Below are 9,540 nucleotides of genomic sequence, written 5' to 3'. Positions count from 1 at the left end.
TCCCTAGTCGCCACATTCCGGCGCCTGTTTGGGAATACAGAGGGAGAATTCAGAATGTCCAATTCACCGAATAAGCACATCTTTTGGGACTTGTGGGAGGAAACCCGAGCGCCCGGCGGAAACCCACGCAGACACCGGGAGAATGTGCAGACTCCACACTGACAGTGACCCAAACCAGGAATCAAACCTGGAACCCTTGCACTGCGAATCAACAGTGCTAACCACTGTGCTGCCTTGCCACCCATTATCCATATCTTTTACCATCTTCTTTACCTCAATTAGATCTCCCCTCATTCTTCTAAACTCCAGAGAGTATAGGCCTAAACTGTTCAATCTCTCCTCATACGACAAACCCCTCATCTCTGGAATCAATCTAGTGAACCTCCTCGGAACTGCCTCCAATGCGACTACATCTTTCACAAATAAGGGGACAAAACTGTGCACAATACTCCAGGTGCGATATTACCAATGCCTTGTATAGTTGCAACAACACTTCCTTACTCAATTCCTTTTGCTAACATTCCATTTGCTTTCCTTATCATCTGCGGCACCTGGATGCTCGTTTTCTGTGACTCATGCACAAAGACACTCAGATCCCTCTGCATAGGAGTTAAACTCCATTTGCCACATTTTGGCCCACTCTCCTAACCTATCGATATCCATTTGTAAGGTTCTTATTTTCTCATTGCAGTTTACTGTCCCACCTATATTTGTGTAATCTGCAAATTTGGCTTTTGAACCTTCTATCTCTGTATCCAAGTCGTTAATATAGATTGTAAATAACTGGGGCCCAAGGACCGAACCCTGTGGCAGCCCACTAGTTACATCTTGCCATCCAGAATAAGAACTATTTATCCTGACTCTCTGTCGCCTGTCCTTCTGCCAGTCTTCTATCCAAGCTAATAAATTACCCTAATCCCATGTGATCTCACCTTGTCAATTAACCTTCTTTGTGGCAACTTATCAAACACCTTCCAGAAGTCCAGATACACTACATCTACAGGATCCCCATTATCCACTTTGCTTGTTACATCGTCGAAGAACTCACAATTCTTTAGTCCAGAAATTAACTTCTTAGTATTTGGAATGGTGGAATGTGAATTCAGTTTTTAAAAATCTGGATTTAAAAGTCTAATAATGACCATGAAACCATCGTTGATTGTCATAAAAACCTATCTGGTTCACTCATGTCCTTTAGGAAAGGAAATCTCCTGCCCTTACCTGGTGCGGCCCACATGAGATTCCAGACCCACAGCAAAGTGGTTGACTCTTAAAATGCCCTCTGAAATGGCTGAGCAAAGCACTCAGAGTCCAGAGAAGGTTCCCAAGAATGTTTCCAGGGATAAATATGAGAAGACGTTGGGTCTGTTTTCCGTGGAGAAAAGAAGGCTGATTGGAGACTTGTAGAGGTAATCAAGATCCTGAGGGCTTTAGACGGGGTAAATAATGAAAATCTATTTCCCTTCTGGAGTACATCAAGAACTGGAGAGCACAGATTCAAAATAATTAGCAAAAGGAACAGAAGTGATGCGAGGAAAAAGGTTTTCACCCAGAGGGTGGTTGGAGTCTGGAACGAACATCTTAAGAGGGTGATGGAGGCAGCTCCTTTCAAGGTATTTAAACGGGAATTGGATTGTTATCTGAAAAGAAAGAATGTGCAAGGTTACAGGGATAAGGCAGGGGAGTGGGATTAGGTAGAATGTTCTTTCAGTGAGCAGTGCAGACTCGATGGGCTGAATGGCCTCTTCCTGAACTGTAATGATTCTGTGGTTCTGTCAGCACAGGCCCTCCATCATCAGCATTGGAACTGAAACTCGGATCATTACATCAACACAGAACCACACTGGAATTTCAGAAAACTGGGAAATCTTCCGAGGGCAACTGACACCAACATCAGGTGAAATTCACCAACCGCCCAATGTCTCCAACAGATTGATAGGATTGATGAAAGCTCAGTGTTTAATCTGGGAGAAGGTGAACCAGAGAACAGAAATCATTCAGAGTAAGAAAAGATCAAAAATAATGTCCCAATGAGTAACAGGAGATCAATCAGTCTCCTCTTATTGAGGAAACCGAATATTCAAAACACAGTGTCTGAATCAAAGCTGATTTAATCAATATTTATACAGAACATCAATGCACACCCCAGCTTTCAGGCTTATTAATACCGGCAGCAACAAACTCCAGCTGTCAGAGTGAAGATGGTTCAGTCCAGATGTGATTAACAGCAGAATCCAGATCCAATCCCTGCAGTCACTTGTGAACTCGCTGGTGTCTCAGCATGTGGGATGACTGAATGAATCCCTTTCCACACACTGAGCAGATGAACGGCCTCTCCCCAGTGTGACTCCGCTGGTGCTTAAGTAGGTTGGACTTCCAAGAGAAACCTTTCCCACAGAAAGAACAGATGAAAGGTCTCCCTGGTTTGAGTGCGTTCATGTGTCAGCAGATCCTTCTGGCTTTTAAAGCTCTTCTCACAGTCAGGATATTTAAACGGCCTCTGATCAGTATGAACAAGTTGGTGTGTCAGCAGATCGAATGAACGGGCGAATCCTTTCCCACAAACGGAGCAGGTGAACGGCTTCTCCCTGGCGTGAGTGAGTTTATGGCTCAACAGATCTCTTTTCCTTTTATAGTTTTTCTCACAGTAAGAACATTGAAAAGGTCTCTCCTCACTGTGGATATGATGGTGTTTCAGGGGGTGGTACGAAGTTCTGAAGCCTTTCCGACACACAAAGCAGATGAACGGTCTTTCCCCAGTGTGAACTCGCTGGTGTCTCAGAAGGTCAGATGATTTAGTGAATCCTTTCTCACACACAGAACAGGTGAATGGTCTCTCCCCGGTGTGACTGCGTTGATGAATATGCAGCTCAGACGGGTAATTGAATCCCTTCCCACAGTCTCCACATGTCCACGGTTTCTCCCCCATGGGACAACACTTGTGTTTTGACAAGTTTGATGATTGGCTGAAGCTTCGTCCACACACAGAACACGGAAACACTTTCTCCCCATTGTGAGCGGATTTTTTTGATTCCATGTTCAAAAGCTGATAATGTTCTGGCTCTGATGAGTCGAGTGACTGTTACATCCTGATGTGATATTTACAAATCGCCCCTTCCAATATCCTGAAAAATGAATTCAAAGAGGAGAAAAAGAGAGTGATAAACACAAAGGCAGCTTGTGAAATGGAGTTGGATGAATCCCTCATTTGTGGGACCGGCACTAGGAAACGTGACCATGAAAACTTCTGGATTGTCATAAAAAACAACTGGTTCACCAATGTCCTTCTGGGAAGGGAAGCTGCCACCTGATCTGGGCCTACACCTCCTGGTCTGGGGGAGAGAGGAAGAGGGAGGTGGGAGTGGGAAGGTTTGAAGGAGAGGATTTTATCTAAAACTCGACCAGAGCTCTCATGTAACATCCAAAACCATTAACCTCCACTATCATCTCCAAGTGTCCATCCAAGTCAGAAAATGTCCTGAATTGTCTGACTCAGTACTGGATAAGCAGAAATGTCCTCCATTTAAATATCGGGACGAGGAAAGCAATCATCTTCAGTTTCTGTTACATATCCCACTCCCTAGCTACTATCTCTATTGCAACTCTTTGAGGCTGAACCTATCTGTTCATAATCTGGTTGTCAAATTTCATCCCAAACTGTTTTTTTGATAACACATCACTAAGACTGTCTATTTCCACCTCAGTAACCTTGTCCAGACGTGCTGCTGCCTCATCTCATCAGCTACTGAAATTCATTCATTCCTTTGTCACCTCAATCCTTAACGGCTCCAAATCATTCCCTTGCCAGCCTTAGATTCAACTCCACACAAGGTCATGTCAAAATCTGCTGCTTGTGTGCGGATTCACACTAATACCTGTTCAGGAGTGACCAAATCCACTGGAGAAAAGGGGACATCTTGGGGGGGGGGGGGGGGGGGGGGCGGCGGCGGTATGGTGGGAGATGTTGATGACAAAACAATTGATGGGGGAAGGGTGAAACCTGTTGAGAGTGAAGATTGTGGAAACTGGAGACATGTGGCTTTATCAGGGGTATCAAGTGCACACCATTTACATGGTGGAGGAGGCCCAACAGTTGTCCAGAACCAAAAATATGAAATATGCCCTTATAACATTCCAAATATAAAATATTTGACTTACACTCTGCCTGTTCTACCCACCAACAGTGTGCACAGAGCTCTCTTGGATCTTAGACACTCCATGCTTGTCCCCAACATATAAACACAAAAACTCTGTCAATATCCCCTCCCTTGACAGACAGAAGCCTATTCCCTTAATCCTAACTACCATTGCCCACTCAGGTCATTCTCATCAAACGTCCTCACCCAACTCAGTCAGAAGCCTTTCTGTCAACCCCCCTCCCCATCTCACTCACAGGTTCCTGGCTTCAGACGTCCTTCCTCACTCACTCCAACTATCCCTGCTCACTCACAATCTACTTTCCCCAACCTCCCCTCCACATGCTCAGTCCCTGCGGCTTTGATAATTTAAATTCCAAACATTGCCATATGACCATAAGACATAGGAGCGGAAGTAAGGCCATTCAGCCCATCGAGTCCACTCCACCATTCAATCATGGCTGATTTCAACTCCATTTATCCGCTCTCTCTCCATAGCCCTTAATTCCTCGAGAAATCAAGATTTTATCAACTTCTGTCTTCAAGACACTCAACGTCCCGGCCTCCACCGCCCTCTGTGGCAATGAATTCCACAGCCCCACCACTCTCTGGCTGAAGAAATTTCTCCTCATCTCTGTTCTAAAGTGACTCCCTTTTATTCTAAGGCTGTGCCCCCGGGTCCTAGTCTCCCCTGCTAATGGAAACAACTTCCCTACATCCACCCTATCAAAGCCATTCATTATCTTGTAAGTTTCTATCAGATCTCCCCTCAACCTCCTAAACTCCAATGAATATAATCCCAGGATCCTCAGACGTTCATCGTATGTTAGGCCTACCATTCCTGGGATCATCTGAGTGAATCTCCGCTGGACCCGCTCCAGTGCCAGTATGTCCTTCCTGAGGTGTGGGGCCCAAAATTGCTCACAGTATTCTAAATGGGGCCTAACTAATGCTTTATAAAGCTTCAGAAGTACATCTCTGCTTTTATATTCCAAGCCTCTTGAGATGAATGACAACATTGCATTTGCTTTCTTAATTACGGACTCAACCTGCAAGTTTACCTTTAGAGAATCCTGGACTAGGACTCCCAAGTCCCTTTGCACTTCAGCATGATGAATTTTGTCACCGTTTAGAAAATAGTGCACGCCTCTATTCTTTTTTCCAAAGTGCAAGACCTCGCACTTGCCCACGTTGAGTTTCATCAGCCATTTCTTGGACCACTCTCCTAAACTGTCTAAATCTTTCTGCAGCCTCCCCACCTCCTCCATACTACCTGCCCCTCCACCTATCTTTGTAACATCGGCAAACTTAGCCAGAATGCCCCCAGTCCCGTCATCTAGATCGTTAATATATAAAGAGAACAGCTGTGGCCCCAACACTGAACCGTGCGGGACACCACTCGTCACCGGTTGCCATTCCGAAAAAGAACCTTTTATCCCAACTCTCTGCCTTCTGCCTGACAGCCAATCGTCAATCCATGTTAGTACCTTGCCTCGAATACCATTAGCCCTTATTTTACTCAGCAGTCTCCCGTGAGGCACCTTATCAAAGGCCTTTTGGAAGTCAGGATAGATAACATCCATTGGCTCTCCTTGGTCTAACCTATTTGTTATCTCTTCTGCACTGTAAATTCTATGATAAATTCTATGATAAAGTACACGAAAAGAAAAGGAAATAAAAGAAAATACATAATAGGGCAACACAAGGTACATAATGTAACTACATAAGCACCGGCATCGGGTGAAGCATACAGGGGTGTAGTGTTACTGAGGTCAGTCCATAAGAGGGTCATTTAGGAGTCTGGTAACAGTGGGAAAGGGGGGATCAGATAGGGGGAAAGAGTGGGGGGGAAATATATATAAAGACAGACAAAGAAATAAAAGGTAAAAGACAGTTAAAATTAAATGGAATGAAAACAAAGGGGTCGAGGTGGGCTACAACTAATCATCTGAAGTTGTTGAATTCAATGTTGAGACTGGAAGGCTGTCGCATGTCGAAACGGAAGATGAGATGCTGTTCCTCCAGTTTGCGTTGAGCTTCACTGGAACATTGCAGCAGGCCAAGGACAGACATGTGGGCATGGTAACATGGTCATGTGTTAAAATGGTTATCAACGGAAAGGTCAGGGTCCTGAATGCGCAGAGACCGAAGGTCTACGTTTGGTTTCTCCATTACAGAGAAGACCACATTGGGAGTAGTGAATGCAATAGACCAAATTGAAAGAGGTGCATGTGAAACGTTGCTTTAACCTGGAATGAATGTTTTGGGCCTGGGATGTTAAGCATGGAAGAGGTAAAAGGATAGGTGTTGCACCTTCCGCAATTGCATGGGAAGATGCCATGGGTGATGGGAGAGGTGTTGGGTATGGTGGAAGAGTGGACTAGTTTATCTCGTAGGGAATGGTGTTTGTGGAATGCTGACTGAGGGAGTGGAAGGAAGATGTGTTTGGTGGTGACATCACGCTGAAGTTGGCGAAAATAGCAGAGGATTATGCTTTGCATACGGAGGCTGGTGGGGTGAAATGTGAGAATGAGGGGGATTCTATCCATGTTCTTGGGGGGAGCGGACGGGGCGAAGTTAGTGGTGTGGGAGATGGACCGCACACTGTTGAGGGCCCTGTCAACAGCTGGAGGTGATAAATGATGGTTGAGGAAGAAGGAACACATTCAAAGCATCACTTTGGTAAGTGGCATCATTGGGACAAATGCGTCGGAGGCAGAGGATCTGCGAGAAAGGGAGGGAGTCCATACAGGGTGTAGGGTGCGAAGATAGCTGTGGGAGTCAGTGGGATTGTAATAGATATTAGCAGATAGTCTATTGCCGGAAATGGTGCCAGCAAGGTCAACAAAGGGAAGGGAGGGGAGGAGTCTGAGATGGACCAGTTGAAAGTGATGAAGGGGTGGAAACTGGAAGCAAAGTTGATGAATTTTTCCAGTTCCGGACGAGAGCATGAAGCAGCACCAAAATAGTCATCGATGTACCGGTGAAGGGGTTGTGGGAGGGGACCCAGGTAAGCATGGAACAAGGAATGTTCCACATACCCCATAAAAAGGCAAGCATAGCTCAGACCCATGTGGGTACCCATTGCTACCTTTGATTTGGAGAAAGTGAGATGAATTAAAGGAGAAGTTGTTGAGCGATAGAACAAGTTCAGCCAGGCGGAGTAGAGTGGTGGTGAATGGGATTTGGCCAGGCCTCTTTTGTTCAAGTATTGTATCATTTTTTATTCAAGCATTTCTATCAAGTATTCCATGTTATATTTTTAATCATCTTATCTACATGTCCACCAATGGACATGCACACCAAGGCCCCTCTGATCCTCTGTACTTCCTAGGGTCCTACCATTGATGATTTATTCCCTTGCCTTGTTTGCAGATTCTTTACCCAGCGTGAAACCACAGGTTGACCGTGTGCTGTGTAAAACCTGTCATTCCACAGGCCCCATTTTCCTGGAACAACATGAAGAATGTGCTGCTTTCTGTCATGTTGGGTGTTCCGATACACAAACAAACCAACATGGTTGTAGATGGTACAACTCTGTTTTATTATTCTGTATAATAACAACTGTTAACTTCTGGCTGTGGTTCGTACTTCACCAGTTAACCTGTGGACCCAGCCCTAGCATCTTAGAGAGGCACTCAGCACATGGTGTATGTCTGAGTGTCACGCTGTGAGCTCTGTGCTCTGAGCTATCTCCTGGTGGAATGAGCGGGAACTGTGGTGTTCCCTGTTTTATAGTGCGTGTGCTCTCACTGGTGATTGGCTGTGATGTTGCGTGTGTGTTGATTGGTCCGTCGACCTGTCCATCAGTGTGTGTGTGTTTGCACCATGATATGTTAATATGGATATCATGACATCCTCTCTTTTCACAAGAATATGTGCCTACATGGTAATAAATATTGGTGTGGACTGAGTGCAGCTGAGTATGTGTGTGCAATATTTACAACATGTACATGAGGCTAAACAATATACATAGGAAGGTGTCAGGTGCAACATAGCAACGAGGTTGTACCACAAACAAAACAAGTGCAATCATCAAATCTCGAACGAGAACTCCTGGAACGACAAAAAGAGAAACATGTTAACATTGTTGCAGAACAATTCAGTGAGTCCAATGTGAAAACAGACTCATAAGTCCAGCCTAGTAGGTGGGTGACGAATTCGGGTTGACCGCCTCAAGCGTGGGTCAGGATCCACCGGCTGAGGAATGGGCCTGGCCATGGGCGATAGAGGAATAGGCAGAGTGGCAGGAAGCTCTATGAAGTTGACATCAGGGACAACAGGAGGGCATGGCACCGGTGCATGATCACGTAGCGAGCGTGGAAGCAGCCGAAGGGCCCGCCGATTACACCGGCGAATGGAGTCATCAGGCATGCGAACCAGGAACGAGCAGGGAGCCGCGCGGTGGAGAACCTCGGCAGTTGCCGACCAGTCACCCTCTGGTAGGTGTATGCGGATGTTGTCTCCAGGCGCCAGGGCAGGAAGATCAGTTGCCCGAGTGTCATGTGCCACCTTCTGCTGAGCACGCTGCTGTCGCATCCTTTGCAGTACTGGAGCATGGTCGGGTTCAGGAACATGAATGGATGGCACAGTGGTCCTGAGGGCACGACCCATCAACAGCTGGGCTGGTGAGAGGCCTGTGGACAGTGGGGCCGAGCGATAGGCCAGCAGGGCTAAACAGAAGTCAGATCCGCCATCAGCAGCCTTGCAGAGGAGCCGCTTCATGATATGGATGCCCTTTTCTGTCTTGCCATTTGACTGGGGATGCAGAGGGCTGGACGTTACGTGTGTGAAGCCATATGAAGTGGCAAAAGAAGACCATTCTTGGCTCGCAAAACAGGGCCCATTATCTGACATGACGGTAAGCGGAATGACATGGCGAGCGAAGGTTTCTTTACATGCTCTGATTACAGCTGATGATGTCAAGTCGTACAGGCGTATGACCTCCGGATAATTGGAAAAATAGTCAATTATGATGACATAGTCCCTGCCGAGCGCATGAAAAAGGTCCACACCCACCTTTGCCCAGGGGGACGTTACCAACTCATAGGGCTGAAGTGTCTCAGGGGGTTGCGCCGGCTGAAAACTTTGGTAGGTGGGGCAGTTGAGCACCATGTTGGCGATGTCGTCGTTGATGCCCGGCCAGTACACAGCTTCTCGGCCCCTCCGCCTGCACTTTTCAACCCCGAGATGGCATTCGTGCAATTGTTCGAGGACAAGCCTGTGCATGCTGTGTGGGATCACAATCCGGTCCAACTTTAGGAGGACACCATCAATGACGGCCAAGTCATCCCGGACATTGTAGAATTGTGGGCACTGCCCCTTGAGCCACCCTTCCGTCATGTGGCGCATCACATGTTGTAGAAGGGGGGTCAGCCGCAGTCTCACGGCGAATGTGGGCCAG

At 46.5% G+C, this 9,540-nt stretch overlaps 1 protein-coding gene across 3 annotated transcripts in view; it reads right to left on the bottom strand.

The window, feature by feature from the left end:
* LOC140419227 (uncharacterized) overlaps nt 1-9,540 on the bottom strand; it is a 408,534-nt gene that overhangs the window by 288,372 nt on the left and 110,622 nt on the right. Inside the window, exon 2 of one of the 3 annotated variants that reach the window (XR_011945626.1) lies at nt 2,094-3,125. The exons of the other annotated variants lie outside the window; for them this stretch is intronic. The gene's annotated coding sequence lies outside the window, so the exon portion shown is untranslated. Of the gene's footprint in view, nt 1-2,093; nt 3,126-9,540 lie in introns of those variants that run through there. 3 annotated transcript variants of the gene reach the window in all.

This window comes from Scyliorhinus torazame, chromosome 5 (assembly GCF_047496885.1).
Source record: "Scyliorhinus torazame isolate Kashiwa2021f chromosome 5, sScyTor2.1, whole genome shotgun sequence".
NCBI lineage: Eukaryota > Metazoa > Chordata > Chondrichthyes > Carcharhiniformes > Scyliorhinidae > Scyliorhinus > Scyliorhinus torazame.
The sequence above is the reverse complement of the archived record's forward strand: the minus strand, read 5'-3'. Positions and strand labels throughout refer to the sequence as shown.